This window comes from Rutidosis leptorrhynchoides, chromosome 4 (assembly GCF_046630445.1).
Source record: "Rutidosis leptorrhynchoides isolate AG116_Rl617_1_P2 chromosome 4, CSIRO_AGI_Rlap_v1, whole genome shotgun sequence".
Classification (NCBI taxonomy): domain Eukaryota; kingdom Viridiplantae; phylum Streptophyta; class Magnoliopsida; order Asterales; family Asteraceae; genus Rutidosis; species Rutidosis leptorrhynchoides.
In genome coordinates this window covers 159,600,937-159,616,773 of record NC_092336.1, presented here as the reverse complement: position 1 = coordinate 159,616,773, position 15,837 = coordinate 159,600,937, and the positions used below count along the sequence as shown (strand labels likewise).

The following is a 15,837-nucleotide window of genomic DNA, read 5'->3' as shown; positions in this document are numbered from 1 at the left end:
TTTTTATTAATAAATGTAAATAATTAGTTTATTAATGAAACACATAATTTAAAATAACAATTAATTCACTAATAATACATAATTTTGTTCGAATACCACTATATGTGTTAATATATACATAAATGATATAGGTTCGTGAATTCGAGGCCAACCCTATACTTGTTCAATGTCGTTCTATGTATTTTTACTACAAAATACATTAGGTGAGTTTCATTATTCCCTTTTTTAAATGCTTTCGCAATATATATTTTTGGGACTGAGAATACATGCGCTGTTTTTATAACTGTTTTACGAAATAGACACAAGTAATTGAAACTACATTATATGGTTGAATGATCGAAATCGAATATGCCCCTTTTTATTAAGTCTGGTAATCTAAGAATTAGGGAACAGACACCCTAATTGACGCGAACTCTAAAGATAGATCTATTGGGCCTAACAAACCCATCCAAAGTACCGGATGCTTTAGTACTTCGAAATATATATCATGTCCGAAGGAGGATCCCGGAATGATGGGGATATTCTTATATGCATATTGGGAATGTCGGTTATCAGGTGTTCAATCCATATGAATGATTATTTTTGTCTCTATGCATGGGACGTTTATTCATGAGAACTAAAAAAAAATGAAAATCTTGTGGTCTATTAAAATGATGGAAATGATTATTTATGTTAAACTAATGAACTCACCAACCTTTTGGTTGACACTTTAAAGCATGTTTATTCTCAGGTATGAAAGAAATCTTCCGCTGTGCATTTGCTCATTTTCAAGATATTACTTGGAGTCATTCATGATATATTTCAAAAGACGTTGCATTCGAGTCATTGAGTTCATCAAGATTATTATTTAGTCAATTATAGTTAGATATATTATGAAATGGTATGCATGTCATTAACTTTTGATGAAATGAAAGATTGTCTTTTCCCAAAACGAATGCAACGTTTGTAAAATGTATCATATAGAGGTCAAGTACCTCGCGATGTAATCAACTGTTGTGAATCGTTTCTAATCGATATGGACTTCGTCCGGATGGATTAGGACGGGTCTCTACAAGTTGAGCACAGTCCATCTGATCAGAATCTTCAAAGCCTAGTTCCTCGTGACATGCTAATCGGGAAACCGATTAGTAGGGAATCTAGTGTTTACACCCAGGTATATCTATCCAATGAGTGTCTCGCAATCATCCGGACACTACGTTATCTTAAATTATGGTGAACCATGTCTTCTCTGTCCTTAGCTATTGCATGCTAGCTAGCTTATTTTAATTATATATTCCTTTAATATTTTAATTACAATTATATATCAAATCAACGCCACTATTGCCTTTACACAATTTGATATTCCAGATAAAGTGATGTCTAGAATAAACCGGTTGGACTTGGTTGGTGGATTTTCTGAACAATCGCCAATTTATTGGGACTAAAAGTATCCTGCCTCTTCACACAAGGTGTACCTGGCCACGAGTCTTGGATACTAAATTGTGTACAAAACCCAATCTTAATTATTAATTATCTGAATAAGCTCCGATTCAAATTCGACCGCTCAAGGAACGACCATCGGTCATATTTACCCTTGCTAACCTATAGGAAGGAATAATAGATTTAGGCCCAGCATATATAAATTAAACAATCAACTTCTTCTGTTGATATCCTGATTTGACGTTTTACGACCTGGCGACACCGCATAAATAAACCGTCCGATTTGGGCCTATCATAGGAGTAGTTAAATTTTTGGCGCCGCTGCCGGGGAGCGGTAATACGATTTGGAGCTTGTTTAGATTAGTTAGTTTTTAGAGACCCTTTTGACTGAGAATGGCTTTGTCAGAAGTTACTAGTTTACCGTAGTTAGGTTAGATAATATTATCTTAATTTAGATTAATTAAAGTTTAAAATGGACTTCCTTATTAGTGAACCTTTAGGATGGTTTAACCTACTTAGACCGCTAAGAATTCTTCTGACACATCCTTTCTTCTATCCGATATCATACATTGTACCCATTCGACGAGATCCACACTTACCTGCCGATAGTTCGACGATGGCTGCACGCGTCACTCTCGCTGACATCACCAAACCCTCGTTAGAAGGATGAGGAGGACCAATACTCTATCCAGAGGTTAACAGAGCATCTTTTATGCTTAAGCATAGCATCATACAACTCATTCACAACCATTGCCAGTTTCACGGCTTACCAACTAACGATCTCAACTCTCACTTAGATAGATTCCTCTCCTTATCCAACTCATATAAAAAAACAGGATTGAACAAGATGTAGTTCATCTGTATCTGTTCCCATATTCCTTAACTCTTCATGCAAAAACCTGGTTCGAGGGGTTAGAACCCAACTCTATCACCTCATGGGAGGAAATGGCAACCACTTTCTTAATCAAGTACTTTCCCCCATCAAAACAAATCAGACTTAGGAATGATATCGTAAACTTTCAACAAGCATATGATGAATCACTCTACACTGCATGGGAAAGATTCAAACATTTGCTTCGAAGATGCCCAAACCATCTTCTTGAGAGCTCTGATCAGATTTTGACCTTCTACAAAGGTCTAAATCAGAACAATAAGTCTACTCTTGATGCTGTTTCTCAGGGTAACTTCATGAACTTCACTGCTGACGAGGCCTGGAGATTGATCGAGGAGATGACTATGCACCATCACGATTAGAACACAGAAGAGCACAATTCATCAGCAACATCGCTTTCCGCCTCCGATCTTATCGAAAATAAAACCATCAAATTTCTCTCAGACCAAATAGAAAACCTCACCAAAGAAGTTGGAGATCTAAAGAAACTACCGCAACATGTGTCTCAAGTGCAATTATGCCAGAACTGTACTGATCCACATCCGCCCAAGGTATACGAGGCTGAATGTGAGGACTCTGTTGTCTACTCCGATAAGATCCTAGCTCATCCACATAACCCACCCACTAAACCCACTACCCCACCAGACTCAAGTCTAGATGATATCCTACTGCGAATCATCCACATGATCACAGTAAGACAAGACGCAACTGACTTAGTCATGACTAATCGCTTGAGTAGTCTTGAAAATCGAATAAGCCAGCTAAATCAACGTCTTAATTCTCTTGGTTGTCCTAAAAATGACTCAAAGGTGGCACATAGTCAACCTTCAGTTTCTTCTAAGGAGGAGAAACTAACTAATACCCGTTTGGTAGTAGTCATTGAGTCATCACCTAAACCTACAGGGAAAGCACCCATTCCATTCCCGAATCATCCCAAGCAAAGACATAACAAGATGAAATCTTTCAAGCTTGACGGTAAATTTTTGGACACTGTGTCTAAAACTCCTCATAGTAAGAAGTATTTTAGAAAACTGCTATCAACCAAGGATAAGGACCCGAAGTACCCATTGTCCCGCTGAACGGGGATTGTTCAACCATTCTCTTGAATACTCTGAAATGCTCCGTTCATATCGATTATAAACGTTTCATATTAATTGGTTTCATTGTGAGGTTTTGACCTCTATATGAGACTTTTTTCAAAGACTGCATTCGTTTTTAAAACACACCATAACCTTTATTTCATCGACAAAGGTTTTGAAGACATAACATAGATTATCAAGTAATGATAATCTAAAATATAACGTTTACACACGACCATTACATAATGGTTTACAATAATAATATGTTACAACAACATAAGTTCTTGAATGCAGTTTTTAAATAATATTAAACAAGCATGAAGACTCCGATTCTTGTCTTTATTTAGCATGCGACAGCAGAAGCTCTTAATAATCACCTGAGAATAAACATGCTTTAAACGTCAACAAAAATGTTGGTGAGTTATAGGTTTAACCTATATATATCAAATTGTAATAATAGACCACAAGATTTCATTTATAAATTCGTACATAGATATAAGGCAATATGTATAAAAATCATTCATATGATGAGCACCTGGTAACCGACATTAACAAAATTGCATATAGCATATCCCCATACAGGCACCTCGTCTGTATATAATATAAACCACGAAGTACTAAAGCAATTCAAATTCTCTGACTGGGGCTTGTCAAGGCCCATAGATCTATCTTTAGGATTCGCGTCAATTAGTGGCGTTCGCTAATTCTTAGGTTACCAGACTAAACAAAAAGGGATACGCGGTATAATAATTCTATCAAAGAATGTAGTTCAATTACTTGTGTCTATTTTGTAAAATTCTTTCAAAACTGCATGTATTCTCATCACAAAATATTAGATAGTAAAAATGGAACTATAACTCACTTTCACAGATTTTCAATTCGTCAAGAATTAGACTTGGCCACGGGTCAATTCACGAACCTATAATATATATATACATATATATCAAAGTTTGATATAATTATATTCACATCAATATTTTTATTACGTGTTGATGATTTACGTTATCAAGTTAGTAGTCCACAATTAGTAGTCCACAGTTAGTAGTCCACAATTAGTAGTACATAATTAAATTGATATATCATCCTGAAATAATCAAGACATATTACACTTTCTTAATATAATCAAGACCCATAGTATGCATTTTATCTCGAAACACTCCACGACCCATTGTCTACATGTCTCAGGCTCGATCACAACCCATGGTATATTATTTTGGAATCAACCTCGACCCATTATATGCTAACTTGAGATTATCGCATATAGTGTCCTATGGTTGTTCCAAAAATAATATATACATGATGTCAATATGATATGTCAAAACATTGTATAGGTGTCTGTGGTTTATCGATGCATATTATGATGTCGTATTGTGTAACTTGTCTTAACTAATCAAGATTAGTATATAATAAGGAAATACATAAAACATGTTAGAATACATGTATAATAAAATAAAAGTTAGCTAGGATATGGTTAGTATAGATTTTTGTAAATTCATCACGTAGTCATATTAACCATTTTTAACCAATTTTGTTTTACCCATAACTTCTTCATTATAAATCCGTTTTGAGGGAATCAAATTGCTATGGTTTCGTATTGAACCAAAATTTATTAATCTAAACAGAAAAAGTAAAGGTTTATAGTCAGAAATATAGGTTACAAGTCATTTTTGAGTGAGATAGTCATTTCCGTCGAAAGAACGACATCTTCATGACCATTTTGAAAAACATACTTATATTTTGAGTTTAACCAAGATTTTTGGATACAGTTTCATGTTCATAAGAAATATCATTTTCCCAGAAGAACATCTTTTAAATCAAAGATTAACATAGTTTTTAATTATCCAACCCGAAACAGCCCTCGGTTTTACTACGACGGCGTATGTCCGATTTTACGGTGTTTTTCATGTTTTCAAGTTTTAATTCATTAAGTTAGCATATCATAAAGATATAACACATGTGTTAAGTTTTTTTTCAAAAGTCAAGTTAGAAGGATTAACTTTTGTTTGCGAACAAGTTTAGAATTAACTAAACTATGTTCTGGTGATTACAAATTATATTCTTCGAATAAGATAGTTATATATATACGAATCGAACAAGGTTATGAACATCATTACTACCTCAAGTATAGTAGGTAAACCTACTGGAAATGATGAAAAAATAACTTGAGCTTCAAAGGATCTTTGATGGCTTGTAAGTTCTTGAAGTAGAATCATGACACGAAAACAAGTTCAAGTAAGATTACTACTTGAATTAAGATAGTTATGGTTATAGAAATTGAATCAAAGCTTGAATATGATTATTACCTTGATTTAGAAAAATAACCTACTGTGAATAACAAAGGTTTCTTAATCTTGGATGATTACTTGAAATGGATTTAAAAGCTTAACTTGAAAGTATTAGTGAAGTGTTCTTGATGTGTTCTTGAATGATGATGTTTCTTGATTGTAATTGAAGCTAGATTGACCTAGATGATCAATGTTACAGAAGTAGAGACGTTCTTGAGTTTAGAGAGAGTTAGGATGGAAAGAATTTGGATTAGAAAATTAAAGAAATGTGATGTGTGTGTTGTTTGAAAAAAATGCCTAATGCTTAGTCAATATAAGGTTACTAGTTTTTGTTTTCATGCATAAATATCAAGTATAAGTTAAAACAAGTCATGATCATGGGTTACGACTTATTCATGGCTGATCATTGGAGTTTACTATTGGTATATACCAATAGTAAATACATCTAAAAGCTGGGTATAATACGAGTACGAATACTGAATGAATACGAGTAGAATTGTTAATGAAAACAAATGGGAATGTAATTGTAACCATTTTTGTTAAGTATAAGTATTTTGATATATGTCTTGAAGTCCTTCAAATGTGTATTAATACATCTTAATATACTACATATATATACATTTTAATTAAGTCGTTAAATCATCGTTAGTCGTTACATGTATGTGTTGTTTCGAAACCTTTAAGTTAACGATCTCGTTTAATGTAATTAATCCATTGTTATAATATCTAATGAGATGTTAGATTGTTATGTTATCATGATAACATAGTGTGTCAATATATCTTAATACGATATATAAATATTAAGACGTTATTACAACGATAATCGTTACATATATATATATATATATATTGTTTCGAAATTTGTAAGTTAGTAGTCTCATTTTTCGTATAACGTTCATTGTTAATATACATAATGAGATACTTAATTATCATTATATCATGTTAAACATATATATATATATATATATATATATATATATATATATATATATATATATATATATATATATATATATCCATATATATTTAATCATGTCATTTACAAGTTATAACGTTTGTGAATCATCGGACAACTGGGTGGTCAAACGTTTGCATAAAAATCCATTTCAATTAATCCAGTCTTAACAAGTTTGATTGCTTAACATGTTGGAAACATTTATTCATGTAAATATTAATCTCATATAATATATAATCATGGAAAAGTTCGGGTCACTACAGTAACTACCCGTTAAATAAATTTCACCATGAAATTTTAAGTAGATGGAGGTGTTGACGCATCATCTGGAAATAAGTGTGGTTATTTCTGCTTAATCTGATCTTCACGCTCCCAGTTGAACTCGGGTCCTCTACGAGCATTCCATTGAACCTTAACGATTGGTATTTTGTTTTGCTTGAGTCCTTAAACCTCACGATCCATTATTTCGACGGGTTCTTCAATAAATTGTAGTTTTTCGTTGATCTTAATTTCGTCTAAAGGGATTGTGAGATCTTCTTTAGCTAAGCATTTCTTCAAATTCAAGACGTGGAATGTATTATGTACACTAGCGAGTTGTTGAGGTAATTCGAGTCGGTAAGCCACCGGTCCAACACGATCAATAATTTTGAATGGACCAATGTATCTCGAGTTTAGTTTCCCCCGTTTACCAAAGCAAACGACTCCCTTCCAAGTTGATATCTTAAGCATGACCATGTCACCAATCTCAAATTCTATATCTTTTCTTTTAACGTCCGTGTAGCTCTTTTGTCGATTCTGGGCGCTTTTCAACCGTTGTTGAATCTGGATGATTTTCTCAGTAGTTTCTTGGATCATCTTCGAACCCGTAATCTGTCTATCCCCCACATCACTCCAACAAATCTGAGACCTACACTTCCTACTATAAAGTGCCTCGAACGGTACCGCATCAATAATCTAGTGGTAACTGTTGTTGTAGGAAAATTCTGCTAACGGTAGATGTCGATCCCAACCATTTCCAAAATCAATAACACATGCTCGTAGCGTGTATTCAAGTTTCTGTATCGTCCTTTCACTCTGCCCACCAGTTTGTGGATGATAGGCAGTACTCATGTCTAGACGGGTCCCCAATGCTTGGTGTAAGGTCTGCCAAAACCTTGAAACAAATCTGCGATCCCGATCGGAGATAATAGAGATTGGTATTGCATGTCTTGAGATGACTTCCTTTAAGTAAAGTCGTGCCAATTTCTCCATTTTATCATCTTCTCTCATTGGCAGAAAGTGTACTAACTTGGTGAGACGATCGACTATTACCCAAATTGTATTATAACCACTTGCAGTCCTTAGCAATTTAGTAATGAAATCCATGGTAATGTTTTCCCATTTCCATTCTGGAATTTCAGGTTGTTGAAGCAGACCTGATGGTTTTCGATGCTCATATTTGACTTTAGAACAAGTCAAACATTCTCCTACGTGTGTAGCAATACCAGCTTTCATACCCGGCCACCAAAAGTGTTTCTTGAGATCTTGGTACATCTTTCCCGCTCCGGGATGTATTGAATATCTGGTTTTATGTGCTTCCCTAAGTACCATTTCTCTCGCATCTCCAAACTTTGGTACCCATATTCTTTCAGCCCTATACTGGGTTCCGTCTTCCCGAATATTAAGATGTTTCTCTGATCCTTTGGGTATTTCATTCTTTAAATTTCCTTCTTTTAAAACCCCCTGTTGTGCTTCTTTTATTCGAGTAGTAAGGTTGGTATGAATAATTATATTCATAGCTTTTACTCGAATAGGTTCCCTGTCCTTTCTACTCAAAGCGTCGGCTACCACATTAGCCTTCCCCGGGTGGTAACGAATCTCAAAGTCGTAATCATTTAACAGCTCAATCCACCTACGCTGCCTCATGTTCAGTTATTTTTGATCAAATATGTGTTGGAGACTTTTGTGGTCGGTATATATGGTACATTTGACCCCATATAAGTAATGTCTCCACATATTTAATGCAAAAACAATTGCACCTAATTCCAAATCATGAGTCGTATAATTCTGCTCGTAAATCTTCAATTGTCTAGACGCATAAGCAATTACCTTCTTTCGTTGCATCATTACACAACCGAGACCTTGCTTTAAAGCGTTACAATAAATCACAAAATCATCATTTCCTTCAGGTAATGACAATATAGGTGCTGTAGTTAACTTTTTCTTCAACAATTGAAATGCTTTCTCTGGCTCATCCTTCCATTCAAATTTCTTCCCTTTATGCGTTAATGCAATCAAGGGTTTTGCTATTTTGGAAAAATCTTGGATGAATCTTCTGTAGTAACCAGCCAATCCTAAAAATTGACGTATATACTTCGGAGTTTTTGGGGTTTCCTAGTTTTCAACGGTTTCAATCTTTGATAGATCAACCTGAATACCTTCTTTGTTCACCACGTGACCGAGGAATTGAACTTCTTTCAACCAAAATGCACACTTTGAAAACTTAGCGTACAGTTTTTCTTTCCTCAACAATTCTAGGACCATTCTCAAATGTTCTCCGTGCTCTTGATCATTCTTAGAGTAAATAAGTATGTCATCGATGAAGACAATGACAAACTTGTCAAGATATGGTTCACACACTCGGTTTATGAGGTCCATGAACATGGCTGGTGTGTTAGTCAAACCAAATGGCATAACCATAAACTCATAATGACCGTAACGCGTTCTAAAAGCAGTCTTTGGAATATCATCCTCCTTCACCCGCATTTGGTGATAACCGGAACGTAAATCGATCTTCGAATAAACTGACGAACCATGCAGTTGATCAAATAAGTTGTCCATTCTCGGTAGTAGATAATGGTTCTTAATGGTAAGTTTGTTCAACTCTCGATAGTCGATACACAACCTGAATGTACCATCCTTCTTCTTGACAAATAAAACAGGAGCTCCCCACGGTGATGTACTTGGTCGAATGAAACCACGCTCTAAAAGTTCTTATAATTGGCTTTGTAGTTCCTTCATTTCGCTGAGTGCGAGTCTGTAAGGAGTACGAGCTATTGATGCGCCTCCTGGTACAAGATCTATTTGAAATTCAATGGGTCGGTGTGGTGGTAGTCCCGGTAATTCTTTTGGAAATACATCGGGAAATTCTTTTGCGACAGGAACATCATTGATGTTCTTTTCTTTGGATATGACTTTCTCGACGTGTGCTAGAACGGCATAGCAACCTTTTCTTATTATATTTTGCGCCTTCAAGCTACTAATAAGATTTAACTTCGCATTGCTCTTTTCTCAATATATCATTAAGGGTTTTCCCTTTTCGTGCAGAATGCGAATCACATTCTTGTAGCAAACGACCTACGCTTTCTCCTTTTTCAACCAATCCATGCCAATTATCAAGTCAAAACTCCCTAACTCTACTGGTATCAAGTTAATCTTAAACGTTTCGTCAACCAGTTTAATTTTTTGGTTTCGGCATATTTTATCTGCTGTAATTAATTTACCGTTTGCTAATTCGAGTAAAAACTTATTATCCAACGGCGTCAATGGGCAACTTAATTTAGCACAAAAATCTCTACTCATATAGCTTATATCCGCACCTGAATTAAATAAAACATAAGCAGGTTTATCGTCAATAAGATACGTACTCGTAACAAGCTCTGGGTCTTCCTGTGCTTCTATTGCATTGATATTAAAGGCTCTTCCACGGGCTTGCCCACTATTGTTCCCTTAATTTGGGCAGGTGCTTTTGAAATGGCCCGTCTTCCCGCAACTATAACAAGTAATAATATTATTTTCTCTATTCCTCTTATTGGCCATTGGTCCATAGACTTCGCACTTCGCTGCACTATGCCCACTTCTAGTACACTTGGTAAATACTACCGTACAGAACCTTTTCGGATGGTACCCTTCACACCTTAGACATTGAATGTTCTGGTTTTTGTTGCCATTGTTGTTTTGGAGATGGTTGTTGTTGCGGTGGTTATTGTTGTTGGGACGGTTGTTGTAGTTGTTATTGAGATTGCGATTGTTGTTGTTACGATTGATGTTGCGGTTGTTGGGATTGTTGTTGCGATTATGGTTGAATTTTTTGTTGCGATTATGGTTGTGATTGTTGTTGTTGTACTCGTGACCCTTGTCACTGTTTTCTTCCCATTTTCTCTTAACTTGTTTCATTTTGGTCTCCTCAGCCGCCTGCTCCTTAATTCTTCCCTCAATTTAGTTTATGAGTTTGTGAGCCATTCGACTTGCCTTTTGCATTGATGTGGGCGCGCTTGCACTCACATCCTCTTGAATCCTTTCTGGTAACCCTTTTACAAATGCGTTGATCTGCTCTTCTTCATCTTCGAACACTCTTGGACACAATAGACACAACTCTGTAAACCGTCGTTCATATGTGGTAATATCGAATCCTTGCGCTCGTAACCCTCTAAGCTCTATCTTGAGCTTATTAACCTCATTTCTGGGACGGTACTACTCAGTCATCATATGTTTGAATGCTGACCAAGGTAGTGTGTAAGCAGCATCTTGTCCCACCTGTTCGAGATAGGTATTCCACCATGTTAACGCCGTACCTATGAAGGTATACGTAGCGTACTTTACCCTATCTCCTTCAGCACATTTACTTATGGCAAACACCGATTCGACCTTCTCGGTCCACCGTTTTAATCCGATTGGTCCTTCAGTTCCATCGAACTCAAGGGGTTTACAGGCAGACGAATTCTTTGTAGGAGCATCCTACACGATTTCTTGTGGAATTTGTTCCATTGCTGGACTCTGAATTATTGTTGTTGTTTTGCATCGCAGCTTGTACTGCGGCTATGTTTCACAGCAAGGAAAACACAGAATTCTTCCTCGCTCATATTCAAGTTCTAACAAGTAGTCGGTGCCATTTCCTTCAAAAATAGCCAAAAGAATTTAGTTAATCATATAGAATATTAGGAGTAGTATTTCATAGCATAATATGAACTTATTTATAAAAGCCTTTTCTTCATATTAGCGTTTTATAATTTTAATTCGGGTAGTACCTACCCGTTAAAGTTCATACTTAATAGCTAGCACAAAAATTAACTACTACCATCGAAATAATATTATATCATGAAAAACTTAATTCATTAATATTTCATGCTTACTTTTTTGATACAATATCTTACAATCATACCATATCTCTATTTTACATACATCATAAAAGCATAAGCACATTATCATACATATATTACAAGCCATGGTAAGAGTAAATGACTTCAACTCTTTTATTCAGACTTGTTTGCTTCATCTTCCTCGGACTCGGTTCGTTTTGCTAATTTCCTAGGGATAAACGGGCAAGTACTCATACGAGGAGTTCTTTTCACAAATGGTTTGGAAAATTCTGGTTCCTTAGATATTCCCGGGCTATAGTTAAAGTTTAAGAAATACGGGTGTTTACGGTATATTCCATCAGGGTATTTCATGTTAACATATAGTTCCTCGGGTTTGGGATTGGTTTTCTCTATTTTGATAGATTTTCCCTTATTGTTTTCTTTTTCGTTATTAAATTAGGCCTGGGTAATTTCTATCACTTCATCAGAATCCTCATCGGGATTCGATTCATCAGAAAATTGGTAATCTTCCCAATATTTTTCCTTCTCAGCGGAGACACCATAAACCATTTTTAACTTTGGTCCATTGGTTGAGGATTTCATTTTATCTAACCGATTTTATGTGATTTTTAACATTTCCTCCTCCGGATCTTCTTCTTCCGGTTCTTCTTCTTCCGGTTCCTCTTCTTCCGGTTCCTCTTCTTCCGGAATTTGTGAATCTTCCCAAAATATATTCGACTCATCATTGTTATTAGGTGAGTCGATGAGATTGATACTAGAAGTAGACATCTATCACACAATAGCAAGTACGTTAAGAGATTAATATATCACATAATATTTACATGTCAAAAATATATAGTTTTTCCAACAAAAGTGTTATGCAATCGTTTCTAAACAAACACGGTCGAAGTCCAGGCTCACTAATGCATCCTAACAAACTCAGTTAGACAAACTAATGAAATTTTTCTGGTTCTCTAAGACCAATGCTCTGATGCCAACTAAAATGCCCGTTCATATCGATTATAAATGTTTCATATTAATTGGTTTCATTGCGAGGTTTTGACCTCTATATGAGACACTTTTCAAAGACTGCATTCGTTTTTAAAACACACCATAACCTTTATTTTATCGACAAAGGTTTTGAAGACATAACATAGATTATCAAGTAATGATAATCTGAAATATAACGTTTACACACGACCATTACATAATGGTTTACAATAATAATATGTTACAACAACATAAGTTCTCGAATGCAGTTTTTAAACAATATTAAACAAGCATGCAGACTCCGATTCTTGTCTTTATTTAGCATGCGACAGCGGAAGCTCTTAATAATCACCTGAGAATAACATGCTTTAAACGTCAACAAAAATGTTGGTGAGTTATATATATATATATATATATATATATATATATATATATATATATATATATATATATATATATATATATATATACATATATATATATCAAATTGTAATAATAGACCACAAGATTTCATTTATAAATTCGCACACAGATATAAGGCAATCTGTATAAAAATCATTCATATGATGAGCACCTGGTAACCGACATTAACCAAAATGCATCTAGCATATCCCCATACAGGCACCTCGTCTGTATATAATATAAACCTCGAAGTACTAAAGTAGTTCAAATTCTCAGACTAGGGCTTGTCAAGTCCCATAGATCTATCTTTAGGATTCGCGTCAATTAGTGGCGTTCACTAATTCTTAGGTTACTAGACTAAACAAAAAGGGATACTCGGTATAATAATTCAATCATAGAATGTAGTTCAAGTACTTGTGTCTATTTTGTAAAATACTTTCAAAACTGCATGTATTCTCATCCCAAAATATTAGATAGTAAAAATGGGACTATAGCTCACTTTCACAAAATTTTAATTCATCGAGAATTAGACTTGGCCACGGGTCGATTCACGAACCTATAACAAATATATACATATATATCTAAGTATGATAGAAATATATTCACATCAATATTTTTATTATGTGTTGCTGATTTTCGTTATCAAGTTAGCAGTCCAACGTTAGTAGTCCACAATTAGTAGTGCACAGTTAGTAGTCCACAATTAGTAGTACATAATTAAATTGATATATCATCCTGAAATAATCAAGACATATTACACTTTCTTAATATAATCAAGACCCATAGTATGCATTTTATCTCGAATCACTCCACGACCCATTGTATACATGTCTCATGCTCGATCACAACCCATGGTATATTATTTTGGAATCAACCTCGACCCATTATATGCTAACTCGAGATTACAGCATATAGTGTCTTATGGTTGTTCCAAAAATAATATATACATGATGTCAATATGATATGTCAAAACATTGTATACGTGTCTATGGTTTATCGATGCATATATTATGATGTCGTATTGTGTAATTTGTCTTAACTAATCACGATTTGTATATAATAAGGAAATACATAAAACATGTTAGAATACATGTATAATACAATAAAAGTTAGCTAGGATATGGTTAGTATAGATTTTTGTAAAATCATCACGTAGTCATATTAACCATTTTTAACCAATTTTGTTTTACCCATAACTTCTTCATTATAAATCCGTTTTGAGTGAATCAAATTGCTATGGTTTCGTATTGAACCAAAATTTATTAATCTAAACAGAAAAAGTATAGGTTTACAGTCAGAAATACAGGTTACAAGTCATTTTTGAGAGAGATAGCCATTTTCGTCGAAAGAACGACATCTTGATGACCATTTTGAAAAACATACTTCTATTTTGAGTTTAACCATTTCTCAGAAGAACATATTTTAAATCAAAGATTAACATAGTTTTTAATTATCCAACCCGAAACAGCCCCCGATTTTACTACAACGGCGTATGTCCGATTTTACGGTGTTTATCGTGTTTTCAAGTTTTAATTCATTAAGTTAGTATATCATAAAGATATAACACATGTGTTAAGTTGTTTATAAAAGTCAAGTTAGAAGGATTAACTTTTATTTGCGAACAAGTTTAGAGTTAACTAAACTATGGTCTGGTGATTACAAGTTATATTCTTCGAATAAGATAGTTATATATATACGAATCAAACACGGTTATGAACATCATTACTACCTCAAGTATAGTAGGTAAACCTACTGGAAATGATGAAAAAATAATTTGAGCTTCAAAGGATCTTTGATGGCTTGGAAGTTCTTGAAGTAGAATCATGACACGAAAACAAGTTCAAGTAAAATTACTACTTGAATTAAGATAGTTATGTTTATAGAAATCGAATCAAAGCTTGAATATGATTATTACCTTGATTTAGAAAAATAACCTACTGTAAATAACAAAGGTTTCTTAATCTTGGATGATTACTTGAAATGGATTTGAAAGCTTGGAAGTAATCTAGTAAACTTGAAAGTATTTGTGAAGTGTTCTTGATGTGTTCTTAAATTACGATGTTTCTTGATTGTAATTGAAGCTAGATTGACCTAGATGATCAATGTTACTGAAGTAGAGACGTTCTTGAGTTTAGAGAGAGTTAGGATGGAGAGAATTTGGATTAGAAAATCAAGGAAATGTGATGTGTGTGTTATTTGAAAAAATGCCTAATGCTTAGTCAATATAAGGTTACTAGTTTTTGTTTTCATGCATAAATATCAAGTATAAGTTAAAACAAGTCATGATCATGGGTTATGAATTATTCATGGCTGATCATTGGAGTTTACTATTGGTATATACCAATAGTAAATATATCTAGAAGTTGGGTATAATACGAGTACGAATACTGAATGAAAACGAGTAGAATTGTTAATGAAAACAAATGGGAATGTAATTGTAACCATTTTTGTTAAGTATAAGTATTTTTATATATGTCTTGAAGTCCTTCAAATATGTATTAATACATCTTAATACACTACATATATATACATTTTAATTAAGTCGTTAAATCATCGTTATTCGTTACATGTACGTGTTGTTTCGAAACCTTTAAGTTAACGATCTCGTTTAATGTAATTAATCCATTGTTATAATATCTAATGAGATGTTAGATTGTTATGTTATCATGATAACATAGTGTGTCAATATATCTTAATACGATATATAAATATTAAGACGTTATTACAACGATAATCGTTACATATATATATATATTGT

General features: G+C 34.2%; 1 non-coding gene across 1 annotated transcript; it reads right to left on the bottom strand.

Moving 5' to 3' along the window:
* Positions 1 to 2,412: 2,412 nt before the first annotated feature.
* Positions 2,413 to 2,519, bottom strand: LOC139846042 (small nucleolar RNA R71). Its single transcript, XR_011758788.1, has one exon. It is a non-coding gene; the product is annotated as a small nucleolar RNA R71 (small nucleolar RNA).
* Between the last annotated feature and the right edge of the window lie 13,318 nt (positions 2,520 to 15,837).